This window comes from Plutella xylostella, chromosome 14 (assembly GCF_932276165.1).
Source record: "Plutella xylostella chromosome 14, ilPluXylo3.1, whole genome shotgun sequence".
NCBI classification, from domain to species: Eukaryota; Metazoa; Arthropoda; class Insecta; order Lepidoptera; family Plutellidae; genus Plutella; species Plutella xylostella.
In genome coordinates this window covers 581,863-600,802 of record NC_063994.1, presented here as the reverse complement: position 1 = coordinate 600,802, position 18,940 = coordinate 581,863, and the positions used below count along the sequence as shown (strand labels likewise).

Here is an 18,940-nt window from a genome sequence, read left to right as displayed (position 1 = left end):
CGAGAACTGTCAAGCGATCTGCATGCTTAATACAACGAGATAGAGTCAATCAAAGTCAAAGTCAATTTTTTTTATTCATCGTACAAATGTAAAGTTTTCTGATGAACGTCATTTTTTACAAACTACTCTCCGTTCGGATAAGGGGGGCTCTTTCTGTCTTAGGAGAAGAACGGAGGCAAGAAACTCCTGAGCCATCTTTTCAAAAAAAGACTTAAAACTAGTTAGTATACAATACTTATAAGCTTAATAATAATTATTATAATAATATAAGCAGAGCCAACTATTTATCACAGCGATGCATTTACGTCCTCTAAGTAGTAAGAGTCGTGGCTAGAGTTACAGTTTTGTTTTTCCGAAGCTTGTATTATCAGGGTCTCAGCACATATAAGCGTAACGTAAAGGGATCGCCTATTTTTTATCTGTCAATAAGGCGTTAGCGATCTCACGTTTATCTTTTTTACCTTTAAGTTTTTAATTTTTGTTCTTTCGTTCGTCGATTTAAAGAGTGACCCCCGTGCTCCAATTTGTGTAATGGCCCAAGTATGTAATAACGTGATTTGTGACGTATTAGTTATGCTACGCGTATGTGATGTGCGCAAAAGCCGGCAGACCGGCCCTTTGACGGCAGCAGAAAATTGGTCTAGTAGTGTTTCCGTGGGATATAAAACCACTGGATGGTTTAGTGGTTAGAGACCTTGCCTTCTACGCTAATGGTCCCAGGGTTCGATCCCCGGCCTTAGCAGATATTGGTTTAAACACAAATATATCTACCACAGAAAATGATTAAAATATTAAACACAAATGGGTTCTCGGGTCTTGAATGTTCACTGTGATGTATGCGTCGACGTTCCTACTTTAATAAAATATAAATAAAAAGTGTCTTCTTAATTGTTATAATAATATCTCAATAATAATAATACCTATTAAGTACATGGGAAATACCTGTGCAAATTCAAATAAATAAACAAATCGCAATCTTACCAAAACAACGTCAAGTGAGGAAAACAGATTTATTGAAGAAGGAATTATCACGTACGAGCGTGGCTGTTATTATTGGACTGAGGTGGAAGTCACGAATTGATAATAACTATCATGAATAAGAAGGAACATCAATTGATTATAAGGTACCTGGTATAGGTACTTTATTCGTTGATAATATAATTGTATCGTAACTTACTTCTACATCTTAATAAAATCACAAGCTTAGTCCAAGATCCACATCACATGTGGTTTGCCATCGAAACTGAAACCTTATTCTGGGCAAATCGGAGATTCCGAAGCGGCTTTGCGTCTAAATTCATCCATCGCGTTATTTAGCTCATCCGGGGCTTTCCCATGTTGTTATGATTATTTGCTTACGTCATTGGTGGATATTCAATGATGTTAGCAGCTATCTTAGCTCCAGGAAAGCATTATTATTAGTACCTATACATTTATTATTACTATCTACCTATCTATCTACTATACATAATATAGGACTTATCACTGGCTCCGTCGCCTTCCTTCAAGCATTATTTAAATAAGTAGAGAAAATATAAAACCACAACAAAAATAAGGGACAACAAAAATGGTTTATCATATTTTACCCGTTGCGTGCGTTGCACAGTAACGCTCTTTACTTTAGTCACTGGTAAGTTATCCTGAATAACGTGACGTATTTTACCAAACAAGTAAAAGGCTGCATTTGCGACTGCAAGGTGAGCGAAGTGCCCGTGCGTAAGTAAGACGTACGTAAGTAAATTACTTTATGGCGGTAAGGCTGCGTTCGCAGTACCGCTGTTCGGCTTTTACTAGGCGCGCTAACAATGCAAGCCGTTTCTGATTAACAAACTGTGAACATTCGGCATACTTAAAGTATGCTATTGTATACTTATAAACTTGTGTTAGCTTAAGGTTTTCATGATGTGTATACATACCTAGGTAGTTAATCTAGTTCTTAATTATATATATGAATATCTCTTCTTATGTTACGATTAATTGCTGTTTTGTGTACCATATTGTTCAATAAAATAAAATAAAATATTGTAGAAGTTTAAAGTGCTGGTTTAAACTCACTACAACAGGTAAGGAAGCTATATATACGTAGTTTTAATCTGACGGGGATACATAGAAGTATATTCGATCGGCAGTTATAGGGTTATAGTTATGTAGAAAGATAAATCACTTAAAAAATATGTACCTTATGGATTTGCCATAGTTAACTATTTTTTATTGACCTTTAGTAGTGGGTATTATTGGGTAAAGCGTTTCAAAATGTTTTTTTTTAACTTGAGATAAGTACACTGAATATATCGCTTTAGGTAGTCGTATAAGTTACAAATGAATAATAACTACCGTGTGATATTTATGCACAAAACTTGAACTTACCAAATCGAGCTCGCGTAGATATAGCAGTCAAGGTTTACTTACATAAGCTCGCTTTCAATTTAAGTAAGTTCAGTCACCCTACCTAGCTATCTAATTACTTAGCTTGGCTAGTTCATTATTTAGGAATTTATCGTATTACTTAAACGATCTAGTTAGTTCTTCAACTTTACGACTGAAACAACACCAAAAAGGTTTATTAGAATTAGGGCACACATTGTAATTGGGTTTGACCGGCGATAGTTTATAATATATGGATGTTATAATAATGTTCTCTGAAAAAAATGTCGTGCCATTTCAATATTTTTTCTTAGAATATGATCAAAAATACAACACAATATTATGAGCCCAAGCTATAGTACAAGCGTATCCTTTGGATATTATTCAATGTTAGGTAAATCTTAGGTGCACAGTGAATAATGACGTCTCAATTGGAAGAAAAAAACTGACATAACGCGTTTTAAGCTACACAAGGCCAGACTTAAATATTCAACGTTGAGTATAAACCAGATAAAACTTTACAGGGCCTGTACCTGTCTTTATGTCGACGGAACAACTAGTCTGCCGGCTTAGGCACTAGAAAGATATAGGTCACTCGTCCCAAGTCTAGACTGCCAAGCCACATTACAAGTCTTCCTCATAGCGCAAAGGTGACAAGGTGACAACGCAGTTGGACTAGGATTTGTCACCGTGGTAAAAAGATTATCCCGTCAGTCACTGGTTACGTGGTCACTGACTATCCAGGGTGTGCCAAGGGTATAAAACATTGTAAAAAACAACCGTTTTGTTTCTTTAAAACAAATTAAGGAAAATCTCCTTTATGTTAAACTATAGCTGTTCCCGCGCGCTTCGCTTCGCCTTAATAAGTTTTCCCGTGGGAATTCCGGGATAAAAAGTAGCCTATGTTCTTTCCCAGGGTCTAGACCATATGTATACCAAATTTCATTCAAATCCGTTCAGTAGTTTTGGCGTGAAAGAGTAACAGACAGACAGACAGACAGACAGACAGACATACAGACAGACAGACACAGTTACATTCGCATTTATAATATTAGTAAGGATGAGCGGTTTTTTTATTTAAGGAAGTTTCCATCTGGTGCCCGACTTATCTATCCACCCTGTATGAGGTACAATTACTTAGAACCACGAAGGAAATCCCGATATTTTAGCCACCAAATCCTTTTGTAAGTAAAATGATATACTCCGCCCGTAGTCAGACGACCGTGCTGACAATATAGCATTAAATACAATAATTATGACGATCAAATGCCGAGATAAAGAAGATTCTAGTCTGAAGGTCAGACTCGCTGCAAGGTGAAGAGAAATAATAAATAATAGGTACAGTGGGACACGCCACACGATACTATATTGTTTAATTACCAATTGAAGTTAAAACTACCAAAAAATTGTGATAGTGATGATATTATATAATAAAAAAATATATATAACACTCAATAAGCTACTCTAACGAGGTGGATTCTGAACCCCACCCATTTTCATTCAGCGAGATGTTCCTAGCATGCTCGTAAATGGTAAATTTCTTAAAGATGCACGAATAAAAGCACTGCAAAGTTTAGCTCCAATTTCACAATAGTCGGTGAAATCGTAACCAGAGGCGCGAGCATAGGATTCGATACTATTTTCGAATCTACACGAAGGGTCGCTTTTACCAAACGCTAAACGTATTTAAATCAAATTTTAAATACATTTTGTACCAACTGACAGACGTATGACAGGCTACTAAATACGTTTAGCGTTTGGTGAAATTCCACCTTACATGGAAAAAACAAATGCCACTTTTGGAACTAACAAATTTGCCTTACATTTTGACAGTGACATTTGACGATAGGCAACGTAAACGGAGGTTTCGAATCCTGTGCTCGGGCAACAGGGAAATTTATCAATTATACGTCATCTCCATATTAAATTCTTGACAGGTGTGTCAAAAGTCAAGCAATAATCCCTGGTTATGCTCTAACCCACTATGGAGAAATTGGCACTTAACGTGTAATGTGTTCCACTGTACTGCAGTTAGCTGCGGAAGAAAAATATATCCTCAAACTGACATTTTCAATGAAGAGCTGTGACTGTGAGAAATAATTGTTTCGAGTAGCATTGTTTTTGACTGAACAGTGTGCAAATTTTCAAGATCGGCCACCACTTCCACTTTTGTTTTAGTAGACGAAGTAGCGCCAATGGTTTCCTACTAAACTATCCGCATTCGTAGAACTACACCTATGTAGTTTATAAGAGGCTTGGAAAACAACGTCATCGTAATAAAGATTTTTAAATTTCTGTCTGACACAAACCGTCGGAGCTTGTGTGTTTCTATCAGAATTATCAAACCCTCTGTAAGTTTTAAAGGTAAGTATGGGGGTGTTATGTAATGTCGCTCCGCAAAAAATAAGATGACAAACAAAAAAATGGTTAACCTGTTTTAAGTGTTGACGTATTTTAGAATATACGATCATTAATTTAAATCAAACATTTAAACACGTTTACAGCAAGCATAGGCACACCTCTAGCCTACATCACGGATTAGATCGTATATAGGTATAAAATCTTAAATACTAAGGCTGGCCTGAACCAAATATTAAATTAATTTAAATGGATCGCTGTCTTGCTCTGATAGTATAGGTACGGCCAAAGCAAGACCGCAATAGATTTGAATTGATTTAATATTTGGTACAATCTAGCTTCAAACATCACAAAGTTAAATAAAAAAATAAATTAGGAATTTAAAACATAATCTACATAATGTCAGTGTCAAAAAGGTGACAGACAGCCAATGCAGCGGGTTCGAAGGACTCGAAGGGCACTGCTTGTATGCCCTACTTCCTAGTTTAGGTATTTAACAGGTTAATTAATTTGTTTTTATTATATAACTAATTATCGTGGTGCGTGTGAGATTTTATCACAAAAAATATATCAACATGAACAGGCGCGTCAAAGGTTAAAAACTACATCACTTTAAAAAACAGGTTATTTTGGACTCTAATTAAAGTTAATAAGAGTTCCGTGAGACTGCTGCAGCTCGTTGGTAAAACCCATCGGCTTTGGAACGGATTATTTTGGTGATAAATATGACACTGAAATTGCTCAGTAGCCAACGAAAGGTGGAAAATAAGTCGGGTCCCGAAAGGAAAGTGGACTTAACATTTAATGCTTCTGAATTTTACAGTGACAAACCTTATTTAAAAAAGAAAACTGTATCAGCTGTCGCCATTTTACTATAATAACAATCAATATCTATCAATAAATTCAGTTTTTTCCACATATTGACTTTGTAGAAATCAATTATTTATGTTAATCTTTGTTCAGTTCACTGTAGAAATTATTGTAAAATCAGGAATAGCGTCTGTCGAACGCTGACCTGCCTCAACCCAGTCCGAAATCTTTAATGATATTCGATTCAGTGATCTCTCGTCCAATACAAAAGAACTTCGCTTTGTAGTTACTATTCTGTGGCTTTGTTGAACGCAAATGATAAATACAGGTTTCATATTTAATAAGTTACTCTGTATAAAAGTTTACTTTCAATATTGTAATTCTATTACTAATAATAAATACTTCTAGAAAATTGATAAAAAAAGCTTTTTGCGAAAGTTAATGGGTAAAAATAAAACAACATAAAAAACCTCCAAAAATTCAAATGAAAATAATAATACATTACTTACAGACGAATTCGGAACCTCATTCTTTTTTCGAAGTCGTTTTTTAAAGATATAATGTAAAGAACTTCTGATGTCATCCCGTGGCGTATAAAAGAACCCTAAGCTCCAATTTCACCATATTTTCAATTTCTATCATTTATTGATAAATTTAACGATTTACACGTCATATTACAGCAATAATAAAAAAGAGGGTAAGTACAGTATAAAAGTAAAGGCTGCAAGTATACATAACATCACACATTACATAGTCCGGTAGATCGTAACCAGGGATTGGTTCATCAATTATACGTCATCTCCATATTAAATTTTTGACAGATGTGTTAAAAGTCATCTAATAATCCCTGTTTATGCTCTAACACACTATGGCGAAATTGGCAAGTCCGTCAGTAAGATTTGCTGACGATAAAACATTTCAGTTTAAAAAATAATATTACAAATAACTTCATACGAGTTGGCCAAACTTTCGTTAAATATTCTAATGAATGTGAAGCTATCAAGTTTCATCTAACTGGTTGTGTCTTCCAGGATCTCCGTGAATATTTATCTCAGTTTTAATTATGTGCGGTTCAAAATAAAACTAAAATGAGTTAACTCCCAGAAGGTTTAAGGCCTGCGATTCAGAGAAATCAAAAGCTTTCATGTTAGACATAAAATTAATCAAACGTTAAAACAAAATAAATGAGAATTTGAAGCTAAGGTCTGTTCCTAAGCAGTAATGTATATTTCATATTATTGGTACCTACCAATTATTTGGCAGATTAAGATTTAATTTTGACAGTTTATGTGCACAATTACTAAGCACTTATGATTGGTATAACTTATCTTTAAAAATATCTAAGTTCATTCAAGAGAACATTTTTGATTATAATACCAATCGACCAAAAACTATTCAAATAGCAATATTCATTTGTAATAATGTACTTTTGGAGCCAGGAAATTACGTGTAATAACATTCATATTATTCATACGCCTGGTGGGATGAAATAGCGGATGTCTTAGGAACGGACCGTGTGCGTAAAAGAATCTTTGAATGTCAAGTGAAAAACAAAGTCTCTGGGACAATGACCAGCCAGCCTTTGTGTGAATTCTTTGCACAATGTGTTCAACGTACACACGTAGGTATATTCTGGTAAGCTTTACGTCGTGACTCTGGATAACAATACAGTATATTAGCCATGTTATATGTGATAATAGAAACGGAAGTTGATCATATCCTATATTTTTGTCACTGTAGTAATACTGCCCAAATTAAGTAGTCTAAGTCCGACGTAAGTATAAAGTCCCATTCACACGTATCAGTGATGCATCAGTGCCGGCACAGTTCAGTGTCAGTGATAATTATTCTTTCATAGTATACGTTCATTTTCAAGAAAGAAAGGCATAGATAGATAAGGTTTGGACCACCTGCCCACTGAAGACCTTAGAATGATGAACACTGAGGGCAAAGTGCGAAGGCAATACTTCAAGAGGGCTTTTTGCTGATGTTTAATTGAAATGTTTTCATACGCTTATACTCGTATTGGTAGCTATTCTGAAGCGAGAAATTCTAATTTTAACGCTGTCAAACTTAAAATTTAGCCAGCGAAAAATGAGATTTACAAAGTCACTCATAGAGTCTAATTTTAAACAAAGAATTTAAGGTTTTGACAGCTCTAAAATTAGAATTTCTGCTTTCAGAATCGACATCATTGCACAATTTATTTACCGATACACTAGAAGTCATTTCTCATAACATCCGGTCTTTCACATTAACAGCTAGTTAGGTACCTGCTTCTTATACCTAGTTATGTATTTTGAATGTAGGTTCATGTAGCCTATATACTAAGTGGTGCCTTCAAAATGTTACTGGCCAGACTATCCAAATTTGGATCAAGCATCGTGAGATCGCGATGACGATAAAGTCATCTGTGATTGTAGTAGGCTACTAGGCAGGTGTACTACAATCACTTGTGCCTTTCGATTTTTGGAGAAGGTTGTATACGACCACTTCTAAACTATGGATCTATACAGGGTGTTACAAAAAGGGTATACTAAGCCGAAACCTGTTTCTATATTCTGTTTTAATTTTCGGGCTTAGATATATCAAGCTGCACATGTAGGTTTCGGCTTAGTATACCCTTTTTGCAACAACCTGTATAAGTATAATAATTATATACAAACTTAAGGTACCTAGGTACTACTTATCTATTTAAGGGCATATTATGCCATGCCATTTGATTTAGGTAGGTATATGTAGTTAATAAGTTTTGGAGAATGTACAGACAATAAAACTGCATGAGCGGATTTGTTATGCAATTATACATTGGTAGATTTTATAGGTAATCTCAGCTGCCTACGTAACACCATAAGTACCTAACCTTACTATCAAAAGTGCGATATGTTCAAAAGTGCGATATGTTAATAACTATATATTGTGTACAGAGCTACTCGTGAGGTACCTGGATCCACCGATCACATCGTAATTACCCATTGTCTAATGATCGTCGGTCAAAGGCCCCGGACGCACCATCATCAGGCGAATTGCAATCCCTTCTGCCGACCCTCAGGTATTGAGAGGCCGTTCGAACACAACAATCGATGGTAATTAAATAATTCATGCGTGTATATAACATGATAAATATTTTAACCCTCCGTAAGAAGATACCTAAAGAGAAGATGTAGTTATATCATGTTTTTTTATCGTTAGTAACTTTGGCAGCTAAGCTATTACTAGCTGTAGGTACATACCTATATATATAAATTTTAATTAAATAAGTATTTATATGTATATAAGTAAAAATAACAATAATTAAAGTAAGAAAATTACTTTACTGGGACAATGATATCGATTCTGAAGGCACATTTAATTATACCGATGCCAAACTAATAATCCAGTGAAAAATGAGTCAGTCCAAAACACTCATAGAGTCGAATTAAAAAAGAATTTAAGGTTTAGGCAGCCCTAAAATTTGGATTTGTATACAAAGTCAACTACTCCACATTACTATTAAGCCTTATGTTACAGAAAACCTGTCAGCCACTGTACCTGCATCACCGGCAAATATTGGCAAATGTTCGTCGGACACAGAGTGTATAATTGCACCGCTGAGACACAGAGTAGCGAGTGTCGTGATTTGTGTGAGAACTCGCGCCGCCGGCGACGACGCGGCTCCACTATACCGATGCGTTTAGATAAAGGTTGTCTGGTAGAGATTACTTTAAGGAATGAGGCCGCGTTTTTGTACTAAGTACTTATCTTATTTATAACTTGTAATTCTTGTAATATTTTCCTTCATGGTGCAAAATATTTTTTTTATTGTATCATATTCTAGACATTCGAGATGTTAGTCATTTCATGAATAGTTAAAATAAAATCTGACGCCTTTAGCGCCCTAGTATAATCTGCTGAGGTCATACGGAGTACTCACTGTTTCCTAATCCTATCCGATGAAACGTAAAAGTCTTAAAACATAGAAAACGGTTATAACATTATCCTCAGTTATTATTTAACTATTCAAAGATAGACGACGACTAGAATAATTAACTATGAAATTAATAAATTAAATTATTATCTCATCAAATTAAAACTGATCAAAGTAAAATAACTTACATGCACTTGGTCACTGTCAAAAACACATAAAATATTTCTACAAATCAAACCTAACGAGAAACCAACACAGTCGATCAAACTGCGTATATTATCTGTTTATAAATCCACGTTTACAAACAGCGCACTCGATACATTCCCCAACAATGGATACGCACGTTGTGACGTAACGCGTTGCTCAACTACTTGCACTTACGACATCGCGGCGACTGCTGCCGGGAAAAATGCCTAGGCTTCACTACTTGAGCACTAAGTATGACCTATTGTCGGGGAGTAGCTTTTGGTATCATGGTTTTTACGAAGATAGAAGAAGAAAATGTAGTTGATCATAGGTACCTAAATGTTTAGAAATAGTTGCCACATGAAGGCTGCCACACACACAACCCAAAGCACCCGTCAAATAAATAGCTTAAATGTCGCAAAGGGCACCAAAAATACATACACGCACTCACGCCTTGTACTAATGTACTCCCTTGCGGGGTAGGCAGAGGTGCAATGCTGCACCCACTTTTCGCCAGAGTGTTATGTTAGTCCCAATGTAATAGGGGGCGGGCCTATTGCCATTTTACGGGCACATCCAAGACCCGAGAACAAATATCTGTGTTTAAACAAATATCTGCCCCAGCCGGGAATCGAACCCGGGACCATCGGCTCAGTAGTCAGGGTCACTAACCACTACGCCATTCGGTCGTCTGAACAAAAATACATAAGTACATAAGTAAGTAGGTATAAGGAAGAGCCACAAATATTCGACAGCCTTGGTAGGTCTTAGAGCGGGGTGACCAGGCGACCGACAGCTTACTTAATAATTACCACTACATTATGCACAAGATCAACAATTATATCACATTTTCCTGGTACTGTGTACGTAGATTGATTATGATAACGCCATTGACGGTGGAAAAATTGCAACAAGTATTACTTTTAATGTAAGTCTATAACATATTAATGTGGGGATATTTTCTCTAATGCCGGCTATTTCTAGATTGTAAGGACAGTAAAGTTGCATCAGTTAGACTTATTTTACCTACAGGATATTCAGGCATGATGTACCCAATCATATTAGTATATTTTTAATGTTTTAAGAGGGTTTTAAGAGAGTTTAATAATTTATAATAAAGTTCATTGGACTTGGTGTCACAGGAAGGAATCCCAGTCGGTTATAAAGCAGATAACTCAGTCTGAATAAGTTCTAAAGTAAATTTTACAATGCTGACAGCTCATCAAAAACGATATGCAAAAAAAGAAATAAAAAGCATTCGAAAAGGTTAGCAATTTGCATGACAGACAACATCGTTGTTATTTTGTTAAAGATGGAGGATGTAATAAATATTATAAGCTTATACATTAGACATGTCAACATTAGGACATAATAAACTAAAGAACACTTGGAAAGGCAGCTGTATTGAAAGTAGAAATAAGTATATTTTAAGATTTTGTTGTATTTGAAGCATGATCGAAGAGTCCTGAATCAATAGTCTTCCTGTATCGATAAAATTCTGGACATAATGGCAATTATAAAGTTTATCACATCGGCATCGCTTTCTTTATTCTTAGGCCTTCCTCATCTAGCCACTTCAGTATGTGTATACGGAAGCATCTGCGTGTTAATATTACATTATTTACTTACATTCCGAGTTTATATACACTCAGCCCTTGTTCACTAATAAATTGTTTATTTAAATATAGAAATATTTACTTATCTAAAGCACACAATCCATAAAGTAACGGTTATAGATGTTAGGTCCAGTGGTTGTTGCGTCGTCGCGATTGTTAACTATAATATTGTTTCCATACTTAATTTAAAAATAGTAAAAATTAAATATTAAATACTATAAATGTGTCTGAAGATTTATAAAATGTTAAGTTGTGTGAGTTAAATAAAAAGGTTCTAAAATCAAAAATACCACAAAATTATAATTTTATCGAAAAACAAAAACAAACAATTATTTTTAAAAGTTCAAAGTCATTAAAATAAATATTCGTCAAGTAACTGTGTATCTTATTTATAGATACATAGATATCAATTACCAATCTATTTCGTTATGAGATTATCGCGGTGGTGTGTGTCGATTCAAAACAAGAAATAAATTAGGTTGGTTTTTTGTGACAGTTACGAAGGATTAGGTATTTTTGACTAAGCTTTACACAAGGAAGGTCCCATATTAAATAAATATACTTAGAAGAAATATGTTGTCATTTTGCTGACTGGAGGAAAAATTACAACGTGATATAGGTACCTGGTAGGATATGGATATTGACTAGACATGCGAGTTTACAGGGTGTTTAGTAACTGTACAGTGTACGGTGATCCTAAACGTTATTCTGAACATCTTTTCTTTTTTAAAATAAAAAAAACTAGATGAGTACTTGAGTACATTCCAAATCTGTGCGACCTTGTATATTAATAAGTTTCACAGTCGTGGAGTTGATTGCAAATCGTCACTAATAAAGTAATAATAACTAATCCGCTCACAGATGGCGCAAATGTAAGTGATCTAAAATGACTTTCGTTGGAATTTCATAAAGTACTTTTATAACAAACCTATAAGCATGTTTAGTTTATACAAAACCAAATTTAATATAGTTGTTTATGAAAATAATGAACTTAATAGGCTAATTAGCAACATTTTAAAATTCACATGGAAAAAATATTTTGTTTTGAGTACTTACCTACCTATGACGTTCGGGTTTTTGCAAGACGTAGTTATAAAAATTAAAAGCTTTTATTGTAGCTATGGTTTTGCTGAATGAGTCTGCTCCCGTATTCATTATAACTGCCACTAAATGCCTACCTACCTACCTTGTAAGGTATTTAGTCACTACACTCACGAGTACAGTGCTCCAAAATTTATAATGCGCATAGAAATCTTTGACAGATCAGTTGTTTTCGATTATGTGACACCTGATATTGACTCCTATATCTTTCGAACAAGGTGCAGAATGCAAGTGTTTTTTTAAGGCTCTTACAATTTAATGATTCGGGTGTGAAGATCTGCATGTGCATTATTAATTTTGGACAAGTGTAATGAAATAGTTCCACCTGCCAGCCATTGACGTTCCATGCAACCGGAACTTTTTCATTGATCGTGAGTGTACCTATTTGCCATAGACGAATGTGATGAATTATTTAACATTAAATTTTGCGACGTATAAAGTTATATCACTATCAATGTATGTCAAACAGTAGTCGTTATTTATATATTTTTAAATATATTTATGGGTATCTTACGCATATCCCCATAAAAACTTAATTAAGCATTTTGTACAGATCGATTCTGCCAGGAGGATTCATAAATATTTAACGACTTGTATTGTATTTTATGTACAAGTACTCCTAGTACTTACTAAATAGTTAAGCAGGTATAACTTACGACTACTTGAGTAGGTACAAGATTAGCAAATGCAGGCAGAAAAATCTTCTTTAAATGTCACATAAAACCGTTGAAACTATAGATTTTATGGTCTTTGTTTCACTCAAAAGGTTATCCCGTTGGTGTTTCGGGGTTAAAATAATTAGCCTGCCCAATGTGACTGCTTTGAATCAACTAGCACTATTTCACAGTTAGTAAAATAACAATTGGTGGTGTATGATAAGATAAATAAATAATTGGATGAAAATCCTCTGACGGCCACGCACGTATTATAAATGGGCAAATAAACAACAAACTAAGCACTACCACGTAAAATAAACTATTATTTCTACTAAACAGTAAAAAATACTTAATGTCTTTATACCTTTGTAAAAAAAATACTGGATTGTTTTTGTTTTATAGTAAATTAGTGGAATATTCTGTCGTTATTCTCACGATAAAATATTTTTTGTTCTCTCATCCGCCATTGAATTGTAAAGATCGGCCTAGACCGTAATACCTGGCACATCATTTGTGATCATTAAATAAATAATATAACGATAATGTCGTGATATTTCATTATTTAGTTGCCTTTGCAATGTTAATTTTGAAAAAATATGTTTCGCAAAATTTTGTGCTCACGAAAACCTCCGGAACATTTCAGTATGCTGTTGTGTACTCCCTATTACAAAAAAACAAAATAACATACTACATAATTACTTACGGAACATCCTGTACCTATGTATAAGCAAAACCTACTTATTTATAATTCTTATCTATAGGTGAGTAGATGATTTACATTTAAAGCAATTCAGTAGTAGTTTTAACATTAAAATATGAACTTACACGTAATTACTATAGCATAGGTACCTAAGTTTTATGTCTTAATTTTACGATTCTCAATTAATTTAAAAACATTACAAATTACTATGATCTAATGAAACGTTGAGAAATAAGGTACGATGGAAGCAATTAGAAAACCACTTTAATTTGCATCTTTAACGCGGGATAGGCTATTCAAAAAATTATATTTTGAGTGGCTAAGTAGTTATAATAAATTATTAAAGTAAATGTTTTTTTTTTCTTCATAGCAGATAATCGTGACCTTTGGTTTTACTGCAGCCGAAACAGGTTTATTTGTTCTTGTGCAAAAACACATTCAGTGATGAGATCTCATTCGGTCACGGTACGACGGTTACATCTATTAGTAAAGACTACTAAAGACTAAAGACACAAGCATTAAAAAAATATACGTGAGCGGTTTTAATGATGGTACCCCTGGCTCCTGTCGAATAATCATTAGGTATGCTTAAGGCTGCTGCGTTACCTAGCATAAATCTAGCAAATTGTGTACACTTGTCCAAAATTAATAATGCACATGCAGATCTTCACACCCGAATCATTAAATCGTAAGAGCCTTAAAAAAACACTTGCATTTTGCACCTTGTTCGAAAGAAATAGGAGTCAATATCATGTGTCACATAATCGAAAACAACCGATCTGTCAAAGATTTCTATACGCATTATCAATTTTGGAGCACTGTACTTTACTTATCCCTAAATAAATGGAAAACCTGTAGCTTAGGATTTAATCCTAAGCTAGGGTTTTCCACCTATTTGAGTTGAGACTTGACCCTTGTTCTACTGTATATGTAAAAAAAGAAGGTAAGAATGATTTTTGAAATAAAGAATATCGATTATGATATTGTTGCTAAGTCTGTCGGCGGCGAAGAGTTTGCCTACTGCGAACGCAGCGTTAAACAGTAGCAGTAGCAGTTGGGTAGCCTAGTTGAAATGTGCATACCTACTATCGGTGCTGTTTCTTAACGCCGTATATTACGTACTTACTTAAAAAAAACAACTAGCATAAATGATTTAGGATATGAAAACTTAAATATTTTGATCAAAATCGGTTCACGCGATTAAAAGTTACGATTTGTCATCATTGTTGGTAGATTTTAACATCGATTATACCGAATAAAAATATACTGTGGATATAATATACCGAAAGAGTATTCCGGTATTCTCAAATCACACGGTGGTGGATAGATGGTGGATAGGTATGGATGGATGTAGGTACTTAAATCTATAACATCCTTTGTGAAGCTAAAGACTTATGTGAAGACCCTCTGTTTTGTTATGACTATTACCAATTCTGAATTGAAAAGAATGATAATAGGTAAAGTAAAGTAAACCTGTAGATGGTTTCAGGCAAGCACATAACTTCGCCAGATTTCAGAAGACATCCATCTGAAATCTTAATATTCATTCAAATCTAGGTAGGTAAATGTTGCAAAAGGTACAAATATTGTTGCAAATCGAATCGAGGACAACAAGAAACAAAACTTACAAACTTAAAAAAGAGAAGTAAAACAAAACCTGATACATACACTTTCAATCCTCAACACAGAAAAACCTCCTTTCGATTGTCACAACACTGCACTCATATTATTTACAAACACTGTTGAAGTTTTAAAAACAAAACATCGAACTTTTTCAAACGTTTGAATCGCGTAATTTGAATTAGGAACTGTCATGCAACCGCGGCGGGGCGCGAGCGCGGACTGGCTGGTTACATTCAAAGTAGGCTCTATGTTGCGCCGGCGACGACGGTCGATTTTCAAATCAATAAAGACAGGTTTACATTGAGACTGTTTCGCGTTTGTTTGTATGTCGTAATCCGATATTCTGGACCAGTTTGGTTTAATGACTCAGCTATTATGGCACACGTGGATCAATTAAATATCTTTCTCGAAGTCGTCTCAATGTTTAAAAATATTGATAGATAGATAGATAGAATATTCTTTATTTGCACACACACATGAAATCAACTTACAAAACTTAAATATGTACAAAAATGGCGGCCTTATCGCTTAAAGCGATTTTTTCAAGACAACCTTAGGGTGGAAGGATATTTATGATCAAGTGTACTAAAGTATTGTAAAGGAATAATTAAAATAAAGTTTTGTTACTATACAAGTAGGTACCTACAAACTAAATCTATAAACTTAAATATAATTATACTTATATACCTACCTAAAATAATGATATATATTTTATAATAGACTACATAGACCTACATAAATATATATATAATATTGATTATGGATTTGTTAGTTATCAGATACTGTATTCCCGGGTATTCAGGGATAGCATTACTGTGCTTTTTGTTTAAACTGAATTTAAATTTGAAATTTCATGGGTTGAATCCAATGGCATTTCTGGGCCGCCATAGCAACTTGACATACCTAAGTACTGAATGTAATATCTGCATAAGCAAGATATAAGAAATTCAGACTGCACATATAAGAAATTCAGATTACAAAAAAATACATTGTCTCTAAGGAATACATGAACACAATGAAAAGTGTCGCCTTAAATATTTACTACAGAGGGCAAAGAATAGAATAGAATAAAATTTTATTTCAGAACACGTCCATAAAACATTGTAACAAAAACATAACACATAAAACAAACAAATACAAACATACAAATGCAGTAAATACTTAATACTAATAAATACTAACCTAATCTAATGTTGACAACACACATTACAAATAACTATACACTAACAATACACTGACACACATACACAAAGGTTCTGCGCATGGGAAACCAAAGTTACTTGCTATGAATGGACACAGTGTTATGATAAACTTATTACGAACCTATTTAGGTACTTAAGTAACTGTTATGACTGTATTCCGCACCTAAAACAATAATTCTATGTAACTTATCTCATATTACGCGAGTTCCCACTAACTTTTAACCTTAGCTATTGTTCCATGTGTGTGATGTGAGCAAAGCGTTAATTATACCTATTAAGTTATAATCATACTAAATAAGTAATGCACCTTTGGTCAGTTTCAAAATTGAGAACGTCAAATTAAAATACTTCAAAGGAAAGTAAAGTGAGAAAATGGGCATAACTAAATTATAACTTTCCAATAATAACATTACAGTCCAACTATAAAGTCATGACAATAAAGAGTGCGATTTTGCTAAGACTTTTTATCATTGTCAGTTATTTACTTATATTTAGATACTTTTTTAAAATAAAATACCTATAGCATATGGCTTTTTAACGGATTTGTCCTTAAATAGTTCGATTAAATACGGTCTTTAATAATTAGTTAGGATTCACTTCCGTTTTCAGTACTTTATAGTTTTACTGTAAACATCGCACGAAAATTCTTCAATCACGTCTCAATGTAAGCCGACCCTAACACGCTTGCACTTGACCAATTTGGCATAAGTGAGTGACATAACCGCATCAAGCAACATAAACATTCGATAACCAGCCCAAAGCCTACTGACCAGCGCTTAGATTAACAACATACGAACCAGATGGAGAACTAGATCAAAATAAAGGTCTTGACAATAACATTCTACCACTGAGCTCTTATTTTGAATTTGTTCAGTTAGACCATTACAGTCGTCGAAATATAATAGGCCCGTTTGGACAGCTACACAAATTTGCTATTTACTCTTGATTTAATTAACTTGATGAAATACATAAAAAGACATAAAATCTGGCGTATTATTTAACGGCCGAAAGAAAAAAGAACTCTTAAAGCACCAAAAGTTACTTATTGTTTAGATTTTCTATGATTTAGATTTGACACCAGCTGTCATCCCATACATTTTGGAGCAGTCCAAATGGGCCTCTTATATTTCGACGACTGTAGTGACTTTATTTATTGGTTGTCATTAGATTGAACTTAAAACGGTTTGACAGTAAACAAAATGCGGACAGTTTGGATTGTTTTTATGTGTGACACACCTTCTTATTCCATTTATTCGTAACTTTATTGTTACTCTAAGTACCAGCGGCATCGTGTGGTGCGGTCGGACAGACGTAAATTGACCCAGATAGGGAGAAATACTTAATTGCACTGCTGTTAATTTTGTTGAAGAATTCATGACGCGCTTATGTTTTGGAATATGTTGTTGGTAAGGCCTTTTTTATTTAAAACTTTTACTGGTATTTTTTACGAAAAAAAAACCTTGCAGCAAAGCTTTTTCTTGAAAAGAGATTTTGATTACCCAATTAAAGTAAGAAGAAATGAAGATAAAGATAATCGAAGACCGACTTAACATTATGACCGAAACTCTAAAGTCTGAATACGGTCTATAAGTAGTTACTAACCTGAAAATTAAGAAGTTTCAATCTTGAGGTCGTACTATAAAACTATTTACAGTAAGACCACAAGATTGACCAGTTAGTACATGGTACAACCTAACCTATATAGGTAGCTACGTACCTATAATTTTGTGAAACCCTCTTCAGGAAGTTCACATAAGTCACGCGAGTAAAAAAAAAGTCCCACCTGCCATTGACGTTCCATTTGTCTCTGAAAATTTCATACATTGTCTTGAATAATATTTTTAGTTTTTCTGTATCGATACTTGTAGTAAAAGCAAGTTAATTTGTACCTTCGACCAACCCGCAATGGAAGGAGACCCGTGCTCCAGCAGTGGGGATGCGGATGTGATGGGTCGGATGATGAAGAATTTGTACCTAAGTGCCTTCGATTAAAATCATAGCATAGCAACAGAACACAAACACCGTGCTGTTTACACCTTACCTAGGTTCTACTTATTATTCTGTGACCTTACACTAACAGGGAAGGCAAAAGTACATATTACTAAAGCAAAAGGACTCTAACACTACTCTGCGCTACCGTTACCGTTACTATACGGTATTAGGGTGAGGATATAAATACTACCAGCAAGAGTGAGTTAAGGGTGCTTACATAGAGAATCGGGTTCCCTGTATCTACCTGTACCGGAAACCTGATTATGCGAAAGCGCTCACTCACGAGCATTTCCCGGTTAACGGTACAGGCTGATACAGGAAACCCGTTTCTCTATGTAAGCACCCTAAGTTAAGCGCACCGATTGCATGGCAGCTCTCGTTCTTTCGACTTTGGTAGTGAGTGACTCCACTGGACCGAATTATGA

The 18,940-nt window shown here is 34.6% G+C and overlaps 1 protein-coding gene across 1 annotated transcript in view; it reads right to left on the bottom strand.

Annotated features, from left to right (window-relative positions):
- LOC105393393 overlaps nucleotides 1–15,568 on the bottom strand; it is a 92,372-nt gene extending 76,804 nt beyond the window's left edge. Inside the window, exon 1 of the mRNA XM_048625518.1 lies at nucleotides 15,367–15,568. The gene's annotated coding sequence lies outside the window, so the exon portion shown is untranslated. The remainder of the gene's footprint in view (nucleotides 1–15,366) is intronic.
- Between the last annotated feature and the right edge of the window lie 3,372 nt (nucleotides 15,569–18,940).